This window comes from Manis pentadactyla, chromosome 2 (genome assembly GCF_030020395.1).
Source record: "Manis pentadactyla isolate mManPen7 chromosome 2, mManPen7.hap1, whole genome shotgun sequence".
NCBI lineage: Eukaryota > Metazoa > Chordata > Mammalia > Pholidota > Manidae > Manis > Manis pentadactyla.
This window is the reverse complement of record NC_080020.1, coordinates 102,465,824-102,487,372: the sequence shown is the minus strand read 5'-3', so window position 1 is coordinate 102,487,372 and position 21,549 is coordinate 102,465,824. Positions and strand designations below refer to the sequence as shown.

Genomic DNA, 21,549 nt, shown 5'->3' with positions numbered 1-21,549 from the left:
AAATATTTATAGTGAAAAGTCAACAAACGTCAGAGGAGACATCATGAAGAAAGGAGAGTACATCCCCTCCCACCCTCAGAAATAAGTGAAAAAGGCCTAAGTGGAATCAGAAATTCAGACCAGGGACATGCCTGAAACGACTTTGAAAGATTCTGGATCCTTTGCATTTTCTCTGTTTTTGTTATCTGTTTCTTTAACATGACTAACAGCAAACCAGTTAAGCCAGAAAAGAGAGCTTGTTGCTTTTTTCAGAGGAGCAAGAAAGGGGGCGGCAAAGGGGGGCAGCATGGGAAGCTATGTTCTGCCCCACAGCCATTCCTAGAAAACAGGATGTCCAGGATAGAGCTGGTGGTGGTAGCTGCCTCAGGGAAGGGGAAGCAGACCGCTGGGCCTGCTGTCAGGAAGGAAGTGAAGGGAGTCAGCTTGGGTCCAGGGAAGGCCCAGAGGCGAGACCCGGGAGGCCAAACGGGGGCCCTTCCTCTCTCTTTATTCATCATTTTACCCTTGGTGTAAAATTCAGGAAAACAGCCTTAATAGATGGTAACAACTTCTCTCTTAAGTGGTGCATTTCACTAAATGGCCAAGATGAATTGGGTGTGGTAGAAGCGAAGGACATTTTCTGTTGAAGGGAGAAAAGAACAATATATTTTATGAGGAAGAATGAACTCTGAAAATAGTTCTCTGAACTCTGTGTCTCAGTGGTCTTCTGAGCCCGAGGGAAAGGAAACATCATATGGAATGTGGGGAGAGGTGAAGAACTGAGACAAAATTAGTTTCTGCCTCACTAAATGTCATCATATATTTTTTAGGAAACAAGTCTGTTATCACCACAGTAAATTTTTCACTCTGGGCCTAACTTCTAGCCAAGAACTTAGTAGAGTTTATTAAACAGTAGAATTTTTCTTGCCTTTCAGAGAATCATTTCACCCTTGTCTCTGGCTCCTAAACCTGTCCCTAAGTCACAGTAAAATATAGTAGACAATGAGGTGAATAGACAAAAATACAGAGAAAGACAGGATCTTTTATAATGGTTAATTGTGGCTTTAAAGTTCTTATATATCTCCATCTGATTCATGGGTTCACATGTCTTTCTAGAGGAATTAGGAACTTTGTCAGGATCAAGAGTGTATTTAAGACTGGGAAGGATGGTGCACTCCAAAAATTACCGTGTTATTTACATGCTATTTGCTACATTACAGAAACAGTACATACATAAGTATTTGTAAGATCATTGCACTTATTAATAACTAATTTAGATTCACAGAAGAAATCATCCATGCCATTCCCAGAGGACTCTCTGGCTGTGACAGGACAAACATGAGAACTGGCCTGTGAGTCAGGAGATCAGGATGTGCCCAGGGCCTGCCATCAGACTGTGTGACTTAAAGTCATTTCATCCCTTGAGCCACTCTTTCTTCATTAGTAGAATAAGGAAAGATGGATGCTTTGAATTTCAGAGTCACTCTTCCAGTTCTTTGATTTTACATAGTAGCAATAATCACTTTATTGTTAAAAGTTGTATCTTTCCAGTAAAATAAATCTTCAGTGACTCTCAGGTTTAAAAAGAATCTATTTTGCACCATATTCCAAAAACTGCTAAATTTTTGGTTTGGCTGACTGCTAAAGAGAACAGCCTGCTAGAAGGAGCAAATTCCAGAGCTGAGGGTCATTTTATTTGGAATGCTTCACCAAATACTCCCATATTTTCAAAGTTGTTGGGGGCCTTTAAACTTCAACATTAGAGGAGAAACAGTTGTTTAAAACACTTTGTCAATAGGTGCACAAAATTTTTGAGGTTTACAAATATTTTTTAATAGTTTGCCACATTCCAATCACATGCCAAGTTGCATAGTCCTGCTACTTTCCTTGTTATTTTCCTTCCCCATCAACTTTGCTTGCTGTCCCAAAGAACTAGACAATGAAAAAACACAGATCTTTATTTTTTCTGGAATGTTCTTTCAGTTTGGCTAGTGGTTCTCAAACCAGGCAGCACATTAAAATCAATTAGAGAGTTTTAAAATCATACTAAGATGAGGTTCCCCCACCCCACAAACAATTAAGTCAGAATAATTGGGAAAGGAGCACAAGCATGTATACAGTTAAAAAGCTCCCCAGGTGTTTCTTATCTGCAGCCAGATTAAACCGTGACACTTCATCATGGAGTAGGCCAGTTGGCTTTAATATGTTCTGTGACCACAATACCAGTCAGCTGTCTGGCTAAGAAAAAAACGTGAAGTTGTGGATTAATTGATCTGCATTATTTAAAAAGGCAACTTGAAAAAGTTGATGAAGGGAATGTCCTTTTTTAGCTTTAATGCTTCATTGTGGGATTTGTCTATGCCTTTATCTATCTTTGACTTGCTATAATAAATTCACAATAGGACTAATGTTGACAAATTTATGAATACTTATTGATGCCTTTTACATGCACATATGTTGCTAGGTACAGTGGTAGTGGGAATACAAAATGGTAGAGAACCTGGCTCCCACTCCTTAAAGGATGGAGTTTATAAATCTTGGTATGCAACAATTATGTGAGACAGGAAAAGACCACAAAATTATGTGTTGTACAGAGAATAAGAGCTAAAATTATTAACACTGGGAAATATCACAGTCAGTTAGAATGACCTGGGAAGATGAAATTTGCATATGGGCCACCTTCTGAATGTCTTCTTTCACTCAGTTTGCAGGCAGCAGTGGTAAGAACATTGGCTCTGAACTACAAAAATCTTGGGCCTACCACAGATGAGCTCTGTGACCTTGGGCAAGTCATATTACCTTTATGATCCTCAAATTTAGGCATATGAGCTCCAATCTGTAAAATGAGAAAAATGATAAACCTTTCCTCATAGGGTTGCAAGAAATAAAATATGACTTAAGCAAAATAACTGAAAATTACTCATATTTATATTTTGCTTAGTTTTGTTTCTCCTCCTTATTGCATCTTTTTACTATATGTACTACCTGGGCATCAGATTGGACAAGAACGTATGATGCAAAAGATATGCCCTGTGCCTCTTCCTCCCATAAATTCCAACCATCTATCATTGTGTTAAAACCAGGAAAAACAGACCCACCACAATCCAGAGTTACCCTCAGCAAGAGAAGGGCTAGCCAGATCATCCTCAGCCTTTGTAATATTTTCATTTCTTCAAAGTCAGATACATATGCATGTCCTACCTTACTGTACAGAAGATGGAAGTGAAAACCTACTTTTATAACTGCCACAAGCCAATAAAGAGAGGAACACAGAAGAGCACTTTTCAGTTGTGAAGTTCATGCCAGGAACAGTAACCCCTTCAAGGATACCACTGTTCACACTCAAGAGAATTCTAACCACCCATATTAGAGGTCCTGGCTCTGTGTACATGAGCCATGGAGGCTCTGAAGCCCTATGAAGCTGAGGCTGGTTCTGTATTAGCCATGACATATCATTAAACTTCCAATCAAATTAAAACAGTGTTAATTCTTAGGTTAAACAATGTGTTGTCTTTCCTTTCATTTTATCATGCTAATTCCTATGGTATCTATTAATGATTATTTGAATATAATTCCATAACTGCTGAGCTTTTTTTATTCAGGTGTTTCGGCCATACATAAACCATAAACAAACCACAATTCTCTTACTATTTCTAAATCAGTTGCAAAAAACAGAGAACAGCGCTGGTAATGTAAGAATAGGCATATTTTGGAAGAATATGAGAAGGCTGAGACAGAAAGAGAGGAAGGCACAAACTCCTGCTATAGAAATCACCTGTGTAGGACACTACAGCTGATGGAACCACTACCCCAGACAACCACCACCAATCCACTGGACTTAAAACTCAACTAGAGCTTCTGAGAATAATCTCAAGACAGGAACATAAGACGGGCCATCCAGGGGCCCATGCCCACAATCTGTGGATCAGGAGGCAAGATGAAGGACTATTCTATACTCCAAGCCCACCTCCTATGTACCTTGGAATTCTACCCTTTTCCCCAAGTAGGAAGAGTGTGTGGGTGCTAGAAAGCCAAAACAAAACAAAATATTTCAGAATGGTAGAAGAGAACTAACATTTACTACAACCCTTACCAAGACAGACACTGTATGAGTAGTAGGGGGCACAGGCCCCACAACCAGACTGGCATTGTTCAAATCCCAGCTTGGCTGCTTGCTAAAGGAAGCAGCAGTGGTGCTGAGCCTGGAACCCTGTCAGTCTGTCTCCAGGGACTGATGTCCCACTACTAGTTCATTCAGTCCAGTCAGACAGTTTTTAATGCTTCATTCCTCATCAGAGCACAAATGTCAATTTAAGAAAACCTTAGCATCCTTTTCAGGCTTTATTATCTGCTTGGAAAAAAAATTACCTAATCATATAAATTAGTTGTACAGTTGAGAAAGTTTTTTTTTTTACTTTTCCCTGTCCTTTTTTCTGAAAAATTACCTTAAATCTTGATTTCAGCTTGCTCCTGCCCTTCTGATACTAGAATGGATGTCTGATTCACCAATAAGCACTTAAAACCAGCCTTATTGGCAGATGTAAAATGGTAGATTACTTAAACACTCAAAATGAGTCAATCTCTATATTTTAAGCCTGGGAAATTCTCAGAAAGAGATTCAGGGCTTGATGTCCTGAAGCTTAATGGAAGTTCAGGAGTCTCAGGGAATACTTGGCTTCTATAATCTCAGGTCTTCTTGAGGTCATGTTAGGCCACTTACATCTCGTATCTCAATTTTCCCCCAGCTGATACTTGGTTCTGGAAGGAAATGGGAGCCAGGAAAAAGGATGATGATGATGTACTTCCCCACTTCCAACCTGTGCTTGTCCTTTGCCTAAACATAGTTTTTCAACCCAGCTGTCAGACTTCAAGCATGCAAGAGGAGGAAATAGATCCAGCAAATAGATACAGATTTCCTGTTGGGTGCCAAATGCTAAGCCTAGTAGGTCACAAAGATTTAAAAGAACAAGACCCATCAGGGTTATTACTTTCCTACAGTTAAATCTAAATTTGTGGGTGAGCTGAAGTTAAAAATATAAAACATAACAAATGCCTCTTTCCACCTTTCTAAAATTGCTGGATTTAGGGGGTGGGAAGAACAGTGAATGTGACATACTTAACTCTAAAAAAAATTCATTGTTTATTTGAAATTCAAATCTAACTTGGTGTGTCATGACCCAGAACCCTCCTGTTCATCTCTTCAGCACTAATGACCATGACTGGCGTGGGTAGGAGAGATCTTGGCTCAGGTGGATGCTGGGAAAAGCACTGTTGAGTGTGTTTCTCCCACACTCATTTTGGCTTTAGCTTTGGAGCCTTTGTTTGATGAATGGAGAAGCTCTAATCTCTTCTCCTGTGTTTGGAAACACAGCCTCAGCTATCCCAGCCATCTGGGATAGGGCTCTCTTAGAGACCAGGATGTACATGAATGTCGACCTAGCAATCATCTTTTCCAGATGATTCTTACATCCTAAAATAATGAGGTCATTCCCTTTCTCAACTCAATCATCTGAAATTGTTACTCCAAGGAGGTATCAAATTGCAAGACATCTTTACAGTATTAGTTATGATTATGATATAATTTGATGTGAGGTTCTCCTACAAAATAAAATTAGAAATTACAAGTAGGCTTTTACTCTTGATTAATTAAGAAAGATTAATTTTAAATGTAACACTAAATATAAATTAAGTGACAAAAACTCTGCAAAGACAGGAAAACATATAATGGTAAGACAGTATTAGGTAGTGGTTAAGGGTAAAGGCTCTGGAGTTAGACCAGATGGGTTCAGTATCTCTACTCCTCACTGTTTCAGTGATTGACTTCGGTTTCCTCACTTGTGAACTAAGTGCTAACCTTTATGAACATCAGTAGATTATTAACACTTTTTATAATGCTTGATCCCTAGTAAATGCTCAAGACATCTTAAATGTTTTATATCATATATCTAAAATTTATCTCCTTGTTACTCAATAAATATGCATGAACACTGAACACATTTTTAATCCTGAAAAGAAACCAATCTGCCAGGAGAAACAGAAACAGATACCTTTGTTTTCAAATAAAAACAATTTATTTATGGAAAAAATGAAAATTAATGATGTCTTAGACAGTCGAATATAATCGGTCACTCATAGCTGGGAGCTTAAACCATGAAGTTAGTGTTTATTCCTATTAATTTAAAAGAATTATTCCTGAGCCATGGCTTAAAATTTTCATGTTGCCCCATACCCCATACAAACACACTAGAAAACTGTCATTTGTAGGGAGGGAAAGAGAATCAGCAAACTATTGAATAGATAGTTCAGGAATTAGGTAATTAGTTAAGGGCTTACTGGCTGAAAAGCAGTTAAGTAGGCCCAGCCTCAGCTATCCCAGCCATCTGGGATAGGTCTCTCTTAGAGACCAGGGTACTAATTGCTAAGGATGAAGCCATGCTCAGAGGGGAGAAGCAGGTCTCAGAGCCAATTGCCTTATACATCTCCTCCTAGAGTACTGGAGGTGTAATCCTCCTGGAAAGATAGAGAAGCTCTTTTCTAATACTCCCCATTCTGGCAAGTAGTGTGTTTATTCACACCCAGGCCATTTCACTTTCATTCTGAATCACAGGAAAAAATAATAATAGTAAATGTCTGTATTATGACTGGCTACAGCAGATGGGGATTTTCTTCAAAGTAATGGTTTCAAGTAGTGTCACCTAGCAGCTGGATTCCTTTGCCTGGACAGAGCTGGCTCCCTAAAAGCAAAAAGAGATGGAAGCCCTTGGGGTGATATACTAATGTCAGTTTGGAATCAATTTAGATTAATTTAAAACCTCTTAAACCCAATACATTCTAAAGCTTTAAATGCTATCCACTAACAAACCATATCTGAGGAATTTTTTTCATTAAACATTTAGTCTGGTTCAAACCTAATAAGATGCTACTCTTTTCAAAACTTCTTTTCCCTTATTTGGCTTTCTTGCTTTTTGTAAAATCAGAGTTTAATATACTGCAATGGCTGAATGCAAAATAGGGGTAGGGGGTTTGGGAGGATAGCAGAAAGTGCCCTGGGCTTGTTTTCAAGAGAATTAGGTCCAAACCTGGATTTCTTAACTGAGTGATTTTGTGACCTTGAGCATGACTAAGCCATTGTGAGCCTCATCTGAAAAGTGGGATTAATACCACCTGGAAATATGGGGAAGATAAAACTATGGAACCTTTTTGCAGCACTCAGTTCACATAGTGGGTGCTCAGTAAATGTTAAATCTGTGCCCATAGAGGGATCTGGTCACAAGCTTTGCTAGAGCTCCTTTTACTTTTTTGTTAAGTTACTTTAGGTTATTTTTGAAGTTTTATGTCCTGACCAAATAGAGATTATCTTCCTCTCAAAGAAATTAAAATGGTTTCAGAAGATATATTCTAGGATAATAATAGAAATCTACAGAAATATTTAATTTTGCTTTCATGCAGCAAAGATTGGAAATGAGGCAAAGTCAGAATAACATTTATTTCTTCTGCCAGAATCTTACCCTATTTCTTGCCTTTGATTTATTTAAGTATAGAGGATTAAGATGGTAGAGCCATGAATATCTAAATATTTACATGTGTGTATCATTGCATATATAAATTATAATATACGTATTTTAAAAGGTTGTTTCAGCTTTATAGCAGAGGTTGGCAACTTTTTTTTCTATAAGGGATCAGAGCTAATATATTTTTCAGGCTTTGTAGGCCACATAGTCTCCTTAGTGATTACTTAACCCTGCCACTGCAGTGTAAATGTAATCATAGACAACAGTAAAATAAGGACATAACTGTGTTCCATTAAGACTTTATTTATGAAAACTGGTGGTGTGTGGCATTTGGCCCATTGGACAGTTTGATGACCCCTGACTACAGCATGATATAGAATATATTTATAAATTAGGCATAATTAAGATAATTTATTGAAGGAAAAAGGTACATATGAATATACATTCATAAGTTACTAATTTAGCAGTTGTATAAAAATAACCTTAGTGTATTTATTTATTCATTAGCACCCTGGCTTGCTAAGTTTAAAAAAAATAATGTAAGCCTCTAAGGTATTTAGTTAAAATGCTGGTATGTAAATCACATTGTAATCAGCTTGCATTTCACAGGTACTTTTAGAAGTTCTAATATAGAGCCATGAATATTTGCACAAGAGGGGTTATTGCTTTTCTGTGGTAGACAAATTTCAAAATTGACCTCAAACCCATTACATGAATGTCCAGGACAGGATTTCCTTCTGCTGCACAAGAATGTTTTGTGAGTTTCCTGGGAAGTACATTCAAGGATGGCTTACCTGACAGTATCTGAGCCATTGTGTTCTAAGGAATTTCCTGCAGGGATTAAACCATTGAGGCCTAGACCTCAATCTTTTCAACCATTTCCCACATTCACCTTACACAATACCCTTTAAGAATGTTTTTGTGTGACTCCTTCCTCCAGGAAGAGATTGAAAGTAATGAAATGCCTAGACCATTGGAGAATTTTCAGAATTAGAGACATCTCTTTTTTGCCATTATAATATAAGAAGCCAACTCAATACTCCATGTCTTAACAGAGCATCCAGCATTAACATGTGCATCAGAAGGACATCCAATCTCTTACCATTTAGAGATTCTAATTCTAATTCTACAAATTTTAACTCTTGTGTTTTGAGAGTATCTAGGAATCAGAAGCTTTAGGCAAAAATAATAAGAAAGCAAACGCAGTTAGCTGCCAGACAACCCCAAGACACCAGTGACTCAGCACTGATTTTATTTCCTCCAGCTGCCTCAGCTCGGTGTGGGCTGGATGGCCCCGCTCCATCTTGTGCGACTCCATTGGGAATACCTACCTCTAAGTTCACAGTAGCAGAGAAGAGAAGTATAGATAGGGAGGCTGCAAGGGAGGCTGGGATATATGGAGAAGCACAAGATGTTTGATGAGAATCGGGGAGCCCTGCCCAGAAACACATTTAAACCACTTTGTTCTTGGGCTGAGTCCAAATATCAATGAGATAAGGATTAATAAATTTATAATATTATCTCAGTTTCATTTAGTTGGTTTTGACAGCAACATATGCTGATGGGATGTTTGCTACATTCTGCTTGTTTCCCTTGTTTAAGGCTATTGTGTTTAAAATTCTCTGCCCTTTAAGTTAGTAAACAGATGAAATTCTTGTTTAACTGTATAATCCTTAACATCAGTATCATATCGTATATTCCTTTGTATTGATAACCTATTTCCTGTGTGTGTGTGTGTGTGTGTGTGTATCTCGTTTCTTCATTTATGGTCACTGCAGGAAAACAGTGATGTACAATGTGTACTCAATAAGTAAGTATTGGTTGATTAATAAAGGCAATTTTATATACAGCAGTGAATCTGGAGACTTGTACCATTGATAAACCTTGGTACCATTCAAAAGCATGTAGATTAAGGATAACTTTGTTTAATTTACATTTATAGACCATTTAGGGATGTCAGCTTGGATTAGTGTTTTTCAAAGTATGTCCAATGAACTAAACTAGGAAGTGTGTTGTGGGTCCAGGGAAGTACCTTAAAAATTTTGTATTTAGGCTGGTCTTTTTTCCCACATTCTGAGTGAAAATGGTCCTATTGAATTCCATAAAAGAATAGAGTCTACTGTGTTCAGGTGCATGTTAGTGTAAACAAATAAGTTTATTTAAGATCAGTAATTACGCCAGCAATGTCACTGTAATGCAGTTTTCTCCAGCACCATAAAAAAACTTAGTGTCTGTTAAGGTATATTATACCATTAAGTAATGGCACCTGAATGCCAAGTACACCAAGAGCTGGACACAATAAGCCTAGAATAATAAATACTACAGTATGCACACAATGCCCATTTTCAATACATGTTTCCTCTCGGCATAGTTTTGCCATATGTGTGATTTCTTGGGATTGCATAGCTGATCCCACACTCAGTTCATTTTTCCCTGTCCCTGTAACTCTGCAGCCTCAACGTTTTCTTACTCCACTCCATTGTAGTCCTATATTTAGTGTAGTGTTTATTTGTTAGGAATTTAACATGCCTTTAAAACTGTCCTAGGATTTTTTATTTGCATTATTACTGTTTTTCTTTATGCTTTGGCTAAAAAGTTGTGTAGGTTTTGAGTAGTCTGCTCAAAATCTATTTTACTGCAAGCTCTATTATTTTTAAATGTGACTTTGTAGGAAACATGAGGTTGCTTTTAGGGGTGACTACATCACATTATAATAGACAAGCCTGTATTCTTACAACTTCAAATGCATGTATTTTGTGGAATAGAAGAATGTCAACAACAAAGCTGACACTGGGCCTATTTGAGAAGTTTCCATGTGGAGGCTGTTTTCTGACCTTTTATGCTTTGTGCTTTTGAGTGCTTTACAGTTCCCAAATAGTGTTCATATGCAGAATCTCATTTCCATCTCAGAACAATACCACAGGGATCACTATGAGCATTTCTACTTGACAGACTTGGAAATTGAGGCTCAGATCAGAGAAATACTTTGCCTAAGGTATATTGTTGACAAAGTTTTGTTTTTAATTAGTTATTCAATTCAAATAAACATATTTTGAGCACCTATTTTGTGCAAAGAACTGGAGATACAGAGATAAATAAGATAAACCCAGCCCTCCTTCTGCTGCCTTTCTCCCCTCTCCTCCCCACTGCTGTAGGGACTCTTTTCAACAAGGGCTGGACAGGGCTAGGCAATTTACTCACTCCCAGAGAGGCAACAGCATTGCTAGTTTCCTAGAGGAGCTGACTGCTGAGTATCCTGGCTGCTCTGCATAGGGCAGGGAGTTGGACACTTGGGTGGCTCCTGGCTAAGGGGCCTCAACCTGTTGCCAGCTGCAAGTCTGTCATTCAACTCTACTCCCTCACCAGTTCCTGTTCTAGCCTCTACCCATTACATTGTTTCACTTAGTGAAAACACAGCCGCAAGACTGCAAAAGGCCTGCTACCTAGGCCTTCTGCTTTGTATGAGCTGTAAGGACATCTAAGGGATGCATAGTGAAGATAGCTGCTTCTTGCTTAACATGCTATCATTGCTTAATGTGGGATAGTGGACAAGAATCTCAAATGAGAGCAAGGAAATTGTCTTCTCGGGGTTCCATCAGGAAACTGGCCATGGTATCTTAGGCAAGATATTCCAACGGCTTGTGCTTCAGTGTTCTCATCACTTAAGGACACTGTCTAATTAGATGGTCCAAGTAGGCCTTCTCTGGCTCTAGCCTTCCAATATTCCTCAGTGGCATGCTTGGATTCATTTAGTGTGCCCTCAAAGGAGGGCTCCAAGGAGCCAGGAGTTTGTTTTTGTTTTTTGAGGTGTAATTGACATACATATTAGTTGCAGGTGCACAACATAATGATTCAATATTTGTATTAAAGCAGTTTAAATAATCATAATTTTTTTTAAAAATCAGAAAACATTGTAGAAAGTACAGAACTGATTAAGCTACAGAGACATTAATAGTTATACATATGTTTGAGGCCAGTTCAAATTATTTTTGATGAATAAAATATAGAGCATAATCATTTTCAAAATAATAAGAAAATCTATATAATATTCATATTATTTTAAATTTCATTACTTGATTAAAGATATTTAATAACAAATAAACATTTAAATGTATACCATTATAGTAAGTGACGTTGAAAGCTTTCTTATTCTTTGTGACATCCTTTTTTTTGCCTTAGGAAAGTGGAGACCATCTTACTCCTGAGATCTGTTCTAGCTGTAGTTTTTATCCCATGATCTTGCTTGGGCAGAATCCACACTAGTTAAATGTTTATTTAATTGGTCAATGTTTAGCTAGTGGTTGGGTACTTAAATATCTCGATAGAGACTGAGAAAGCAGCACCAAGAGTAGTAAAATATAGACAAAGGAAGAGAAATAATTGAAAACTAGAAGAAAAAAAGGAGAAAGAAAGGGGGAAAGGCTGAATAGTGCTTTCACCATTTTTCAAATTTCTCTCACATGCTTAGAAAATAGAATAGGGTTGCTTATGCATGTTGTAGCCTTACAAAGAAATTAAAACATATCACCAGCACTTGCCAGTTTACTTCATAAATATACAAAAATCATTAGCATGTTATACACTCCTCAGATAGATGGTATGTCAGATGTTTGAAGAGTAACAGTTTGAAGAAAATGAACTCTACATTAAAAGTGCTGTTTTTTTTAATATTCTCATACTTAATGGTCTGTGACATACTTTCTTTCAACCTTGATGATGCTTTGTTCTATATGTTGGAAAATATATGTATACACACACACACACACACACACGATTGTAAATCACTTAACAAAACGTTTGAATATGTACACAAATCATCCAAATTTTTATATCTATTCTTATTTTTGTTTCCTTTGTCTCCCACTAAAGATAAAAATAGCTGGGAATTTTGTTCTCTTTTAATGGACTGATAAGTAACCAAGTAAAACATATTGTACTTTTACCTGATGTTATTGGCAGGAAGCCCAATTTTCAGGATGCCCAATTACACAATCCTAGATTAGCCACCACAGAGAAGGTATTTTTAAATTTTTTATTTTATCGTCTTGGATAGGAAAAATAAGGATGGAAGATTCTTTAAAAAGCAAATTGGATAAAGGGTACACAGGAAATCTATGTATTGTTACAACTGCATGTGAATCTACAATTTCCTCAAGATAAAAAGTTTAACTAAAAACAGCACGTTGTAATGATTAGCGAGGGTAATGGAGCTGCTTTGTATTTTTTTTATTGTGGTAAAATATATATAAGATAAAAGTTACCATTTCACCATTTTGAACTTGTAATTTAATGACATTAAGTACATGTACAATGTTGTACAACAATTACCACTGTCTAATTCCAGAACTTTTTCACCAGCCCAAATAGAAACCCCATATCCACAAAGCAACCACTCCCGTTCTTCCCTGCATTCAGGCACTCAAAACCACAAATCTGCTCTCTGTTTCTCTGGATATGCCAATTCTTTATATTTCATAAAATGGAATCAAACAATATGTGGGTTTTTGTGACTGGCCTCTTTCACCCACCATAATGTTTCCAAGGTTTATTCATGTAGCATGCATTAGTACCTCACTCCTTTTTATAGCTGAATAATATTCATTGTATGGATACATCACATTTTGCTTATCCATTCATAAGTTGAAAGATATTTGAGTTGTTTCTGTTTTTTGGCTATCGTGAATAATGCTACTATCATGAACAATCATATACAAGTTTTTGGGTGAGCATATCTTTGGGGTTCTTGATTTGTAATTATCAAGTCATATGGTAGCTCTATTTTTAATGTTTTAAGGAACTGCCTAATTGTTTTCCACAGTGGCACACCATTTTACATTCTCATCAGCAATATAGCAGGGTTCTAATAATAAGACCTTGCCAAACTTATCTTCATATATATATATGGGGGGGTATGACACATATATATTTCATATATATATAACTATCCTACTGGGTGTTAAGTGATATCTCATTGTGGTTTTGATTTATGGTTCCCTAATAATCAATGATATGGAGAACCTTTTTATGGTTTATTGGCCATTTGTGTAACTAATTTGGAAAAATGTCTATTATTTGAGTCTTTTGCCCATTTTTTAACTGGGTTGTTGCCTCTTGTTGAGTTGCTTCTTATTTTTAAAGGAAATGGACCCAAGGGGGCTTCAGTTGTGTTGGAAATGTTCTTTTTCTAAACTTGATGGTAGTTACATGGGTGTGTTCACTTTGTGTCCACATGTACATTTGTCAAAGGTGAGGCTGTGTGCCATTTGTACATTTCTCAAAAGTAAGACTGTGTGTTGTTTTCTTAATGTATTATCTTCCTAGGTTTACTGTAACAAATTACCACAAACATAGTGGCTTAAAACAACAGAAATTTTGACTAGCATCGAAAAGACAAGAGATAACAAATCCTGGCAAGCATCTGGAATAAAGAGAACCCTTTGTGCATTGTTGGTGGGATTGTAAATTGGTACAGCACTATAGAAAACAGTATAGTATCCTCAAGAAATTGAAAATAGAACTACCATCTGATCTAGCAATTCTGCTTCTGTGATAACATCCAGCAAAAATGAAAAACACTATGTCAAAGAGATATCTTCAACCTCATGTTCATGGCAGCATTATTTACAATAGCCAAGATGTGGAAGCAAACCAAGTTTCCATCAACAGATGAATGGATGAAGAAGATGTATAAATATACAATGGAATATTATTCAACTATAGAAAAGGAGGGAAATCCTACCATTTGCAACAACAAGGATAGATCTTGAGGGCATTAAAATAAGTCATAAAAATAAGCCAGGCAGAGAAAGACAAGTACCAACTGATTTAGCTCATCTGTAGAGTATAACAACAAAACAAAAACTGAAAGAGTAAAACAGCAGCAGACTCACAGAACCCAAGAAGGGACTAACAGTTACCAAAGGGAAAGGGACTGGGGAAGGTGGACGGGAAGGGTGGGATAAGGGGAATATAGGGCATTATGATTAGCACACATAATGTAGTGGGGGGCATGGGGAAGGCAGTATAGCACAGAGAAGACAAGTAGTGACTCTATAGCATCTTACTATACTGATGAACAGTATCTGTAATGGGGTATGTGGTGGGGACTTGATAATGGGTTGACAATGTTGCTCATGTGATTGTATATTAATGATACCATAATAAAAAAAATAAGCCATAAAGAGAAGGAAAAATAATGTATGCTCTCACTTATATGGAATCTTAAAACAAGTAATAACTCCTAGAAAAGGAGATCAGATTTATGGTTATCAGAGGTGGGAGGTGGGGGGAGAGGGAATTGGATGGTGATCAAAAGGTCAAACTTCCAGTTAAAAGTTAGATATGTATTAGGGATGTAATGTACAACATGATGACTATAGTTAACATTTCTGTATTTTATCTATATGAGATGATGGATGTTAGCAAAATTTATTGTGGCTATAATTCACAATATATGTAAATCAAATCATTAAAATTTGGTTTTAATACCTTAATACTTGAATACCTTAATGTATACCTTAAAATTATACATTGCTATATCTCAATTATGTCTCAGTAAAACTGGAGAAAAAAAGAAAGTTTAAAAAAAACTAGGAATTCATTCTCTCATAGTTATGGAAACCTAACTGAAGTCCAAAATCAAGTTATTGACAGAGCTATACTCCCTGTGAAAGCTCTACAGAGGACTCTTTCCTTGTTTTTTCCATTTTCTGTTGTATCCTGGAATTCTTTGGCATTGCATGGCTTGTAGACACATCCCTCTAGTTTCTACTTCTGTCTTTACATTGCATTCTCCACTGTGTTTATGGTTTTAGATGTCTCAAATTTTCCTCCCCCTTCTCTTATAAGAATAGAAGTCATTGCATTTGGGGCCCACTCTAAATACAAGATGTTCTCATCTCAAGATACTTAATTTAATTACATCTGCAAATCCTACTTTATAAGGTCACATTCAGATACCAGGGGTTGGAACTTTGAACATTTATTTGAGAGAACTTGATTCATCACACTACACTGAATATATGTCATTCTTCAAATTTTTTAAACAGAGGTCTTAAGAAAATAAATGATAAAGAATTTTAGAAAAACATAGTGATTATGTTTGTAAGTAAAAAAGATCTGTAGATTAGGGAAAGAAAGAAAATCACAAACTCATCACTCTATAAAAAAGAAATTCACAACCGGCATTTGAGAAATGTCTTCACTAATTATGATTCTGAAAAGAACTTTTCAAATAAGGTTTTCAAAGAATATTGATGTGTTTTCTTCTTTTTTTTTGAGAGGAAGCTAATGAAAACAATACCATATTCACCTAAAAAGAGAATACCTTTTAAGATACCAAAGAATTTGTTTTTTGGTATTGCCAAATACAGGACTCTATTAAGATGTCCAGAAAGTATGTTTTTTGTGTTTACACTGTTACCCATGATGTACTCTTTTTTTTTTTTGGTTTGTCCTTGTGTTATTGATAATATTGAGATATGGACCTTTTTACCATTGAGATCCTCTGGTTTTGGTCTGTTGTACAATTTTCTCAGGATCCAGGTCATAAAAGGAATATTATACCTGACTCTAGCCTCAGTACCTTTGAATTGTATTATGACATGTAGCATTGACCAGCTTTGCTGCGGTCTCATTTCATGAATCAGTTAAATAAGTCTGTAAATGAAGTAATCCTTTCTTTTCAAGAATGTGATCCAATATATTAGAGGTTATTTGACTTGCTAAATATAAAAAAACTGGTAGGGTATAGTAGTTCTGGGAAAAGCTGTTTTAGTATGAGAACATGCAAATCTAAAAATTCAGACAGTGGCCTTATTCAGAAGACTAAAAGCTTAGAAACCCATTTTCTGGAGTGGTATTTTGGAATCTTTATTTTTCCTTTTGGATAATGTTATCTGTTAAGAAACAGGTAACAAAGCCTTGATTCACACATTCTCAAATTGTGTCCACTACAAAACATATATTCAAAGATAAACTTTGAAAGCTTTTATATGTAGGATTATTTGAAGGTTTTAAATAAGACCCACTTATTCACGAAGGTGTATGTCCTTAAAAAAACAAAAAATGTTTCCTTACTTTATTTGATGGGTTTTTTAAAAAAAAAATAACCTAACAGTCATTTTAAAGTTGATTGGAGTTCTACCACAACATCATTACCTGTTGGTAAAAGACTAAAAATAAAGAAATCCAGTTTTTAAGATTTTTCACAAAGTACTTTTTGTACCTTTAAAGTACTAAAGGCCAAGTATTTTATAAACTGTCGACACAAATTATATTACTGATCTTTCATCATAATATGGAATAATAGTTGCACTCAAGACATGAAGGAAAAAATATGCTTCAGGGCTTGGCTGTGAAATAACTGACATACAAGAGAATCACTCAGCCTCGTAGTTTTTCACTTGGGGCTCCAAGCAGGGGTGTCTATTTGTGGATCGGCACTCTCTGCCCTCTGAATAAGACCAGCCTGACACAAAGCTGCAGTTATTCTGTAGTGACATCACCACCACCCTGCCCTTTCACTTGTATTTAAATGAATTATTCTAATATTGCATAATGGAAGATTTCAGCTTTAAGTTTGACCTAGCAATGAAAGTCACTGTGAATTCTGTGTCTTGTTTTCATCCTGCTTTATTTTTACCTTCTGGTGATGCATCTACACAGACGTGAAGTTCTGAAAGCATTTTCCATTGTGAGATGTAGAGCCCTCTCAGGAAGTTTTTCACATATTTATTCACCTGCCTAATCAAGAAAAAGAAGAAGCACACTTTTTTCATAATACATAAAGAGTTACCTAAGTTAAATCCCAGGATTACTATTCCCAACTCATTAAGATAGCATAGACCTTTTCAATGATTAAATAGGAAAGATGGGGAAAAAACCACTAGGATTGTTAAGATTTATAAAATTAGCATCCAAAGTACAATAACCACAATTACAGTACCCATTTATGGCTCTTGAGACATTTTTTTACATTATAGATTGGTTATTTGATTATGCCTACATCTCACAAGCAACTAAAGCTCTTTGAGGGCAGGGTTGATGTTTAGTTCACCTTTTAATCACTCACAGCTCTTCCACATTACTGTGCACATGGTGGTCTTTTTATTAGTGTGTGCTGAATGGATTTGACATTCATAATGCCACATGTAGACATTTATTTATATACTTGCAATCTACATACAGAGCAGGCCCATTCCTTTTTCTCTCTTATTATGACTTTTTAGATTTTTTAATAGCTTTTGGGGTGGTGGTGAGGAGAAGTAAGAAGGAAATATTGAATCAAGTCATCATATCCATATATTTTTCTTAGCTCATTGCCTCGTTCTTCTCCTCATCCTTCCCCTCAGGCACAGTGGAACAATAGGCTGACAGGGAACCACTAATTCAACTAGACAGTCTCTCAGTTCCCTTCTGTAGTTTAGAACTCTCTCCCGCATCTCAATTTCACTCTCTCACACTATAAACCAGCTTACCAGCAGGAATCAAACCCATGTCTGTTCCTTCTTGTTCCATGGCCTTTCCCACCAAGACAGGAACCTATGCAAGGTGCCAACGTGAGATCAGAGAGTTCAGTACTCTAACTGGCCCCCCTAGATTCTATGAAATATTGTGCAAATGGTAGGATTTCCCTCCTTTTTTATAGTTGAATAATATCCATTGGCTATTGTGAATAATGCTACTATCATGAACAATCATATACAAGTTTTTGGGTGAGCATATCTTTGGGGTTCTTGACTTGTAATTATCAAGTCATATGGTAGCTCTATTTTTAATGTTTTAAGGAACTGCCAAATAGAATTAATCAACTGTGACCAGGAGGGTGGGGCAGTAGGTGACTCATTTTAAATCTGATGATCATTCTTGGACCAATCAGTTGTAGTCTTATTGGCAGGTCACTTACAAACATAGCAGCACCTTGAGGACAATGATTATGAGCTTGGATGTTCAAATTACATCTTTGTATACAGTGAACATCAGATTTCTTGATGAAATGACTTGAAAAAAAGAAAAAAAAAAACATATCAGCACCTTCTGAAACTCTTGGTTGGAATAAGATACGAAAATAAAGTAGTTGCTGGCCTTTGGTGAAATGGAAGAGCCAGATTAAGCAAAGGTGTCTCATACCTTCCATCTATAAGATTCTGTGATTTATTACTGCAGCAATCAAATATTAGGAGGTCTTAATTAATTGTCTGCAGGTTCTCCTAAACTCAATAGATCAAGGATCAGTTAAATGAATTTCTTTTGCAGGAATTACAACATATAACCACATATTACTTACACTATGTTAGAATAGAGAATGAACAATATCACTGGAACCTGGAAGCAGATTTAAATACTGACAAATATTCTGAGTATTGAGAAGACCCTTTTTATTGTACCAGAAATATCTAAATCCATATGTATATATTTTTTCTGATGCCATTGCTCAAAAGAATCTAGTTTTGCTTGGTTGTTTTTTCTTAAACTTCTTTGTTTCATTTTGGTAAGCCATCAAAGTCTTTCATATTGGAATGTTACCTTTGTGTAGCATCACTAGGTGGAAAAGACTATACTTGAAAAGATAGTAAAATGGCCTTTCACTACATAAGCTGCAGTATAGAACCCTCAGAATCCTGATTATTGCCTTGTGAAAGAATGCATGCAGTCTAGTGCCTCTTAATTACCCATACATTTTTGTAAGATATACTCTACAGGTCTTTAAAAAACTCCTCATAGAAAATAGGTGTGAATCTGTGGCATCTTACTACACTGATGGACAGTGACTTCAATGGGGTATGGGAGGAATTGACAATATGGGTGAATGCAGTAACCACAATGTTCTTCATGTGAAACCTTCATAAGAGTGTATATCAGTGATACCTTAATAATAATAATAATAATAATAATAAAGAAAACTCCTCATAATATTATATAAACATTATGGACCCCCTTCTGAGCAAATGTAGTATTAGATTCCATTGATGTCTCAGAGCATGCATATTCTTTGTGGTTATTATTGATTTGGTTATGCTAATTTCTGTCCCTTTAAAGATCCAAATAATAACTTAAGATCAGGAATTCAGAAGAATACATGGAATGAGCAATAATGAAGTCAGCAAGCTTTAAAGTTGCAATACTTGAAGAAACTTGTCAAATATGCATTCTCACTCATCTGCCATAATCTTGCTATATTCTTTTGAAACTTGCTAATAATTGTAGACTCTGACATTTTTTCCCTCAGTCTTTATATGCTTATATTTTCATAATTAGATGCTCAATCCACCTCTAGTATTCTGGTCCATTCTAAATTAGGTAATGACCTGTTTCTTTTATATCTTCATGAAATAAAGGTGGCCAGTGGGAAGTCACTGTTACTTGACTTACTTCCCTATTTCTTAGTTATACCTCTCCCACAGTAAGGAATTGTGAGTTCCTGGAGCAGCACATGCGTCTCTTTTTAAATGTAACTCTCAATTTCATGGTTTGGAGTGTCTGCAGTTCTCTAAAGAGGCAATGATCCATCCATTTAAATAGCACAGTTGTAGAAACTCGGCTTTGAGCAAGTACTGAGGAAATTATGGAAAGGAACTAGGAAAATTCTAGCAGTTAGTACCTTTGCAGGCTAGTGTATTTGTTAAGCAAATTGTGAACTTTAGCTAATCATGGTATTAAATTTCATTTCCAAAATCTTTGATTTTTTTTTTTTTTTGCCCTTCTAAGTTGACTCTCAGTGATGTTCACCAGAGGGTAAGGTGACAGCCCCATAGCAAACCATCCTTGGCCAGACCTCACCAGGCTGCTATTCACCTTACCTGCCTCTAAAGCTATCATATCTCACCCTTATCCTAATCATGCCTCCTTGTATCTTTTGAGGACCCCAGATCTTCCTTTCAATGCCACTTGAAAGTCAAAGGATTGTAGAAAATAGGAAATGGGTAAAGGACATTAAGACCAGCCATTTAAGCTCTTTTGTTTTGTGCCTCCTTTCAGCTCTAAAAAACAAGAATGTAATTGTGTTTTTCTAATTTCTCTGTTAAAAGTTAGAAAATAAGAAAAGTTTTATGAAGTTAAAAAGAATCAGCAGTTATATCATGAAAACACATCTTCAAACATATAATGATAAGCATACAGAGAAAATCTATGTTTTTAAAAAATCATAACATACTTTAAGCTAACATAACATTAAGGAAATAACAAACACAAATATGCCCAATGCCAAGCTTTGTGAAATCTAAACATTTTCTCTTAATTGTTTATTTTTCATAAGAAACAAAACACCACTAAGATTTTGAGAAATCCCAATAATGAGCAAATCTCTCCCTCACTTGAGGTTAGAACAAATAGGGAAATGATAAAGAATCAGAATGAAGCACATTTGATAAATGACATTCCCACTGTTAACCCCTAGACAAAGCTGACTTACGTTCCAGCACCAGCTCAGAGCCTGACACTGAAAAAATAGAACAAAACGTGGTTTGGGTTTTTCTGTAGGCAGTCTCACTTTTAAGTAAAAATGAGTAAGAGAAGATTGGGCTATCCACACAGTTTCTCCCTCCAAGTGTACCGATCATTAAAGTATGAAAGAAGCATAGATATAGAAACAGACAAGTCGTGTTATAGCTAGTGAAGCTCCCTCCGCATGGAAGGAAAAGTCATGAATGGGAAGTAAGCATTTTCCTCTAAAAACATACAAAGTGAAAGCCACATTTTTATCTCCTTTTGTTTCCTATTCTTTTTATTCCCTCTCCCCCAGTCCAGGGGTAACCTTGACCTGAATTTTAAGATTCTTGTGTATAACAAGTACACAGTTGCTAGAGTTGTGGTAATAAGTACCCAAACATTTCCATTAAAGGAAAATATTGGTTGCCAGTTCATGGAGATTTTGACTATAACATCTGTATTTATTTCAATTTCAAGATACTCTAGTAGACTAATGGAAAGAATGTAAAAGATGATACTACTAGATAGGAATAGAGTTTGTTTCCAAGGATGTTACTGCTCAACTAATGTTCTAAGTGCTAAAAGATTGTCATGATCTTAGCAACAATTATAGCTAAGAAAACAAAGTTTG

General features: G+C 36.2%; 1 protein-coding gene and 1 long non-coding RNA gene across 2 annotated transcripts in view; one reads left to right on the top strand and one right to left on the bottom strand.

Annotated features, from left to right (window-relative positions):
• ITGA1 (integrin subunit alpha 1) overlaps positions 1-21,549 on the top strand; it is a 161,545-nt gene that overhangs the window by 20,443 nt on the left and 119,553 nt on the right. The gene's annotated exons all lie outside the window — the stretch shown is intronic.
• Positions 1,150-18,283, bottom strand: LOC130681761 (uncharacterized). Its single transcript, XR_008995034.1, has 3 exons — positions 17,969-18,283; positions 17,134-17,234; positions 1,150-2,815 (listed from the first exon to the last, which is right to left on the bottom strand). It is a non-coding gene; the product is annotated as an uncharacterized LOC130681761 (long non-coding RNA).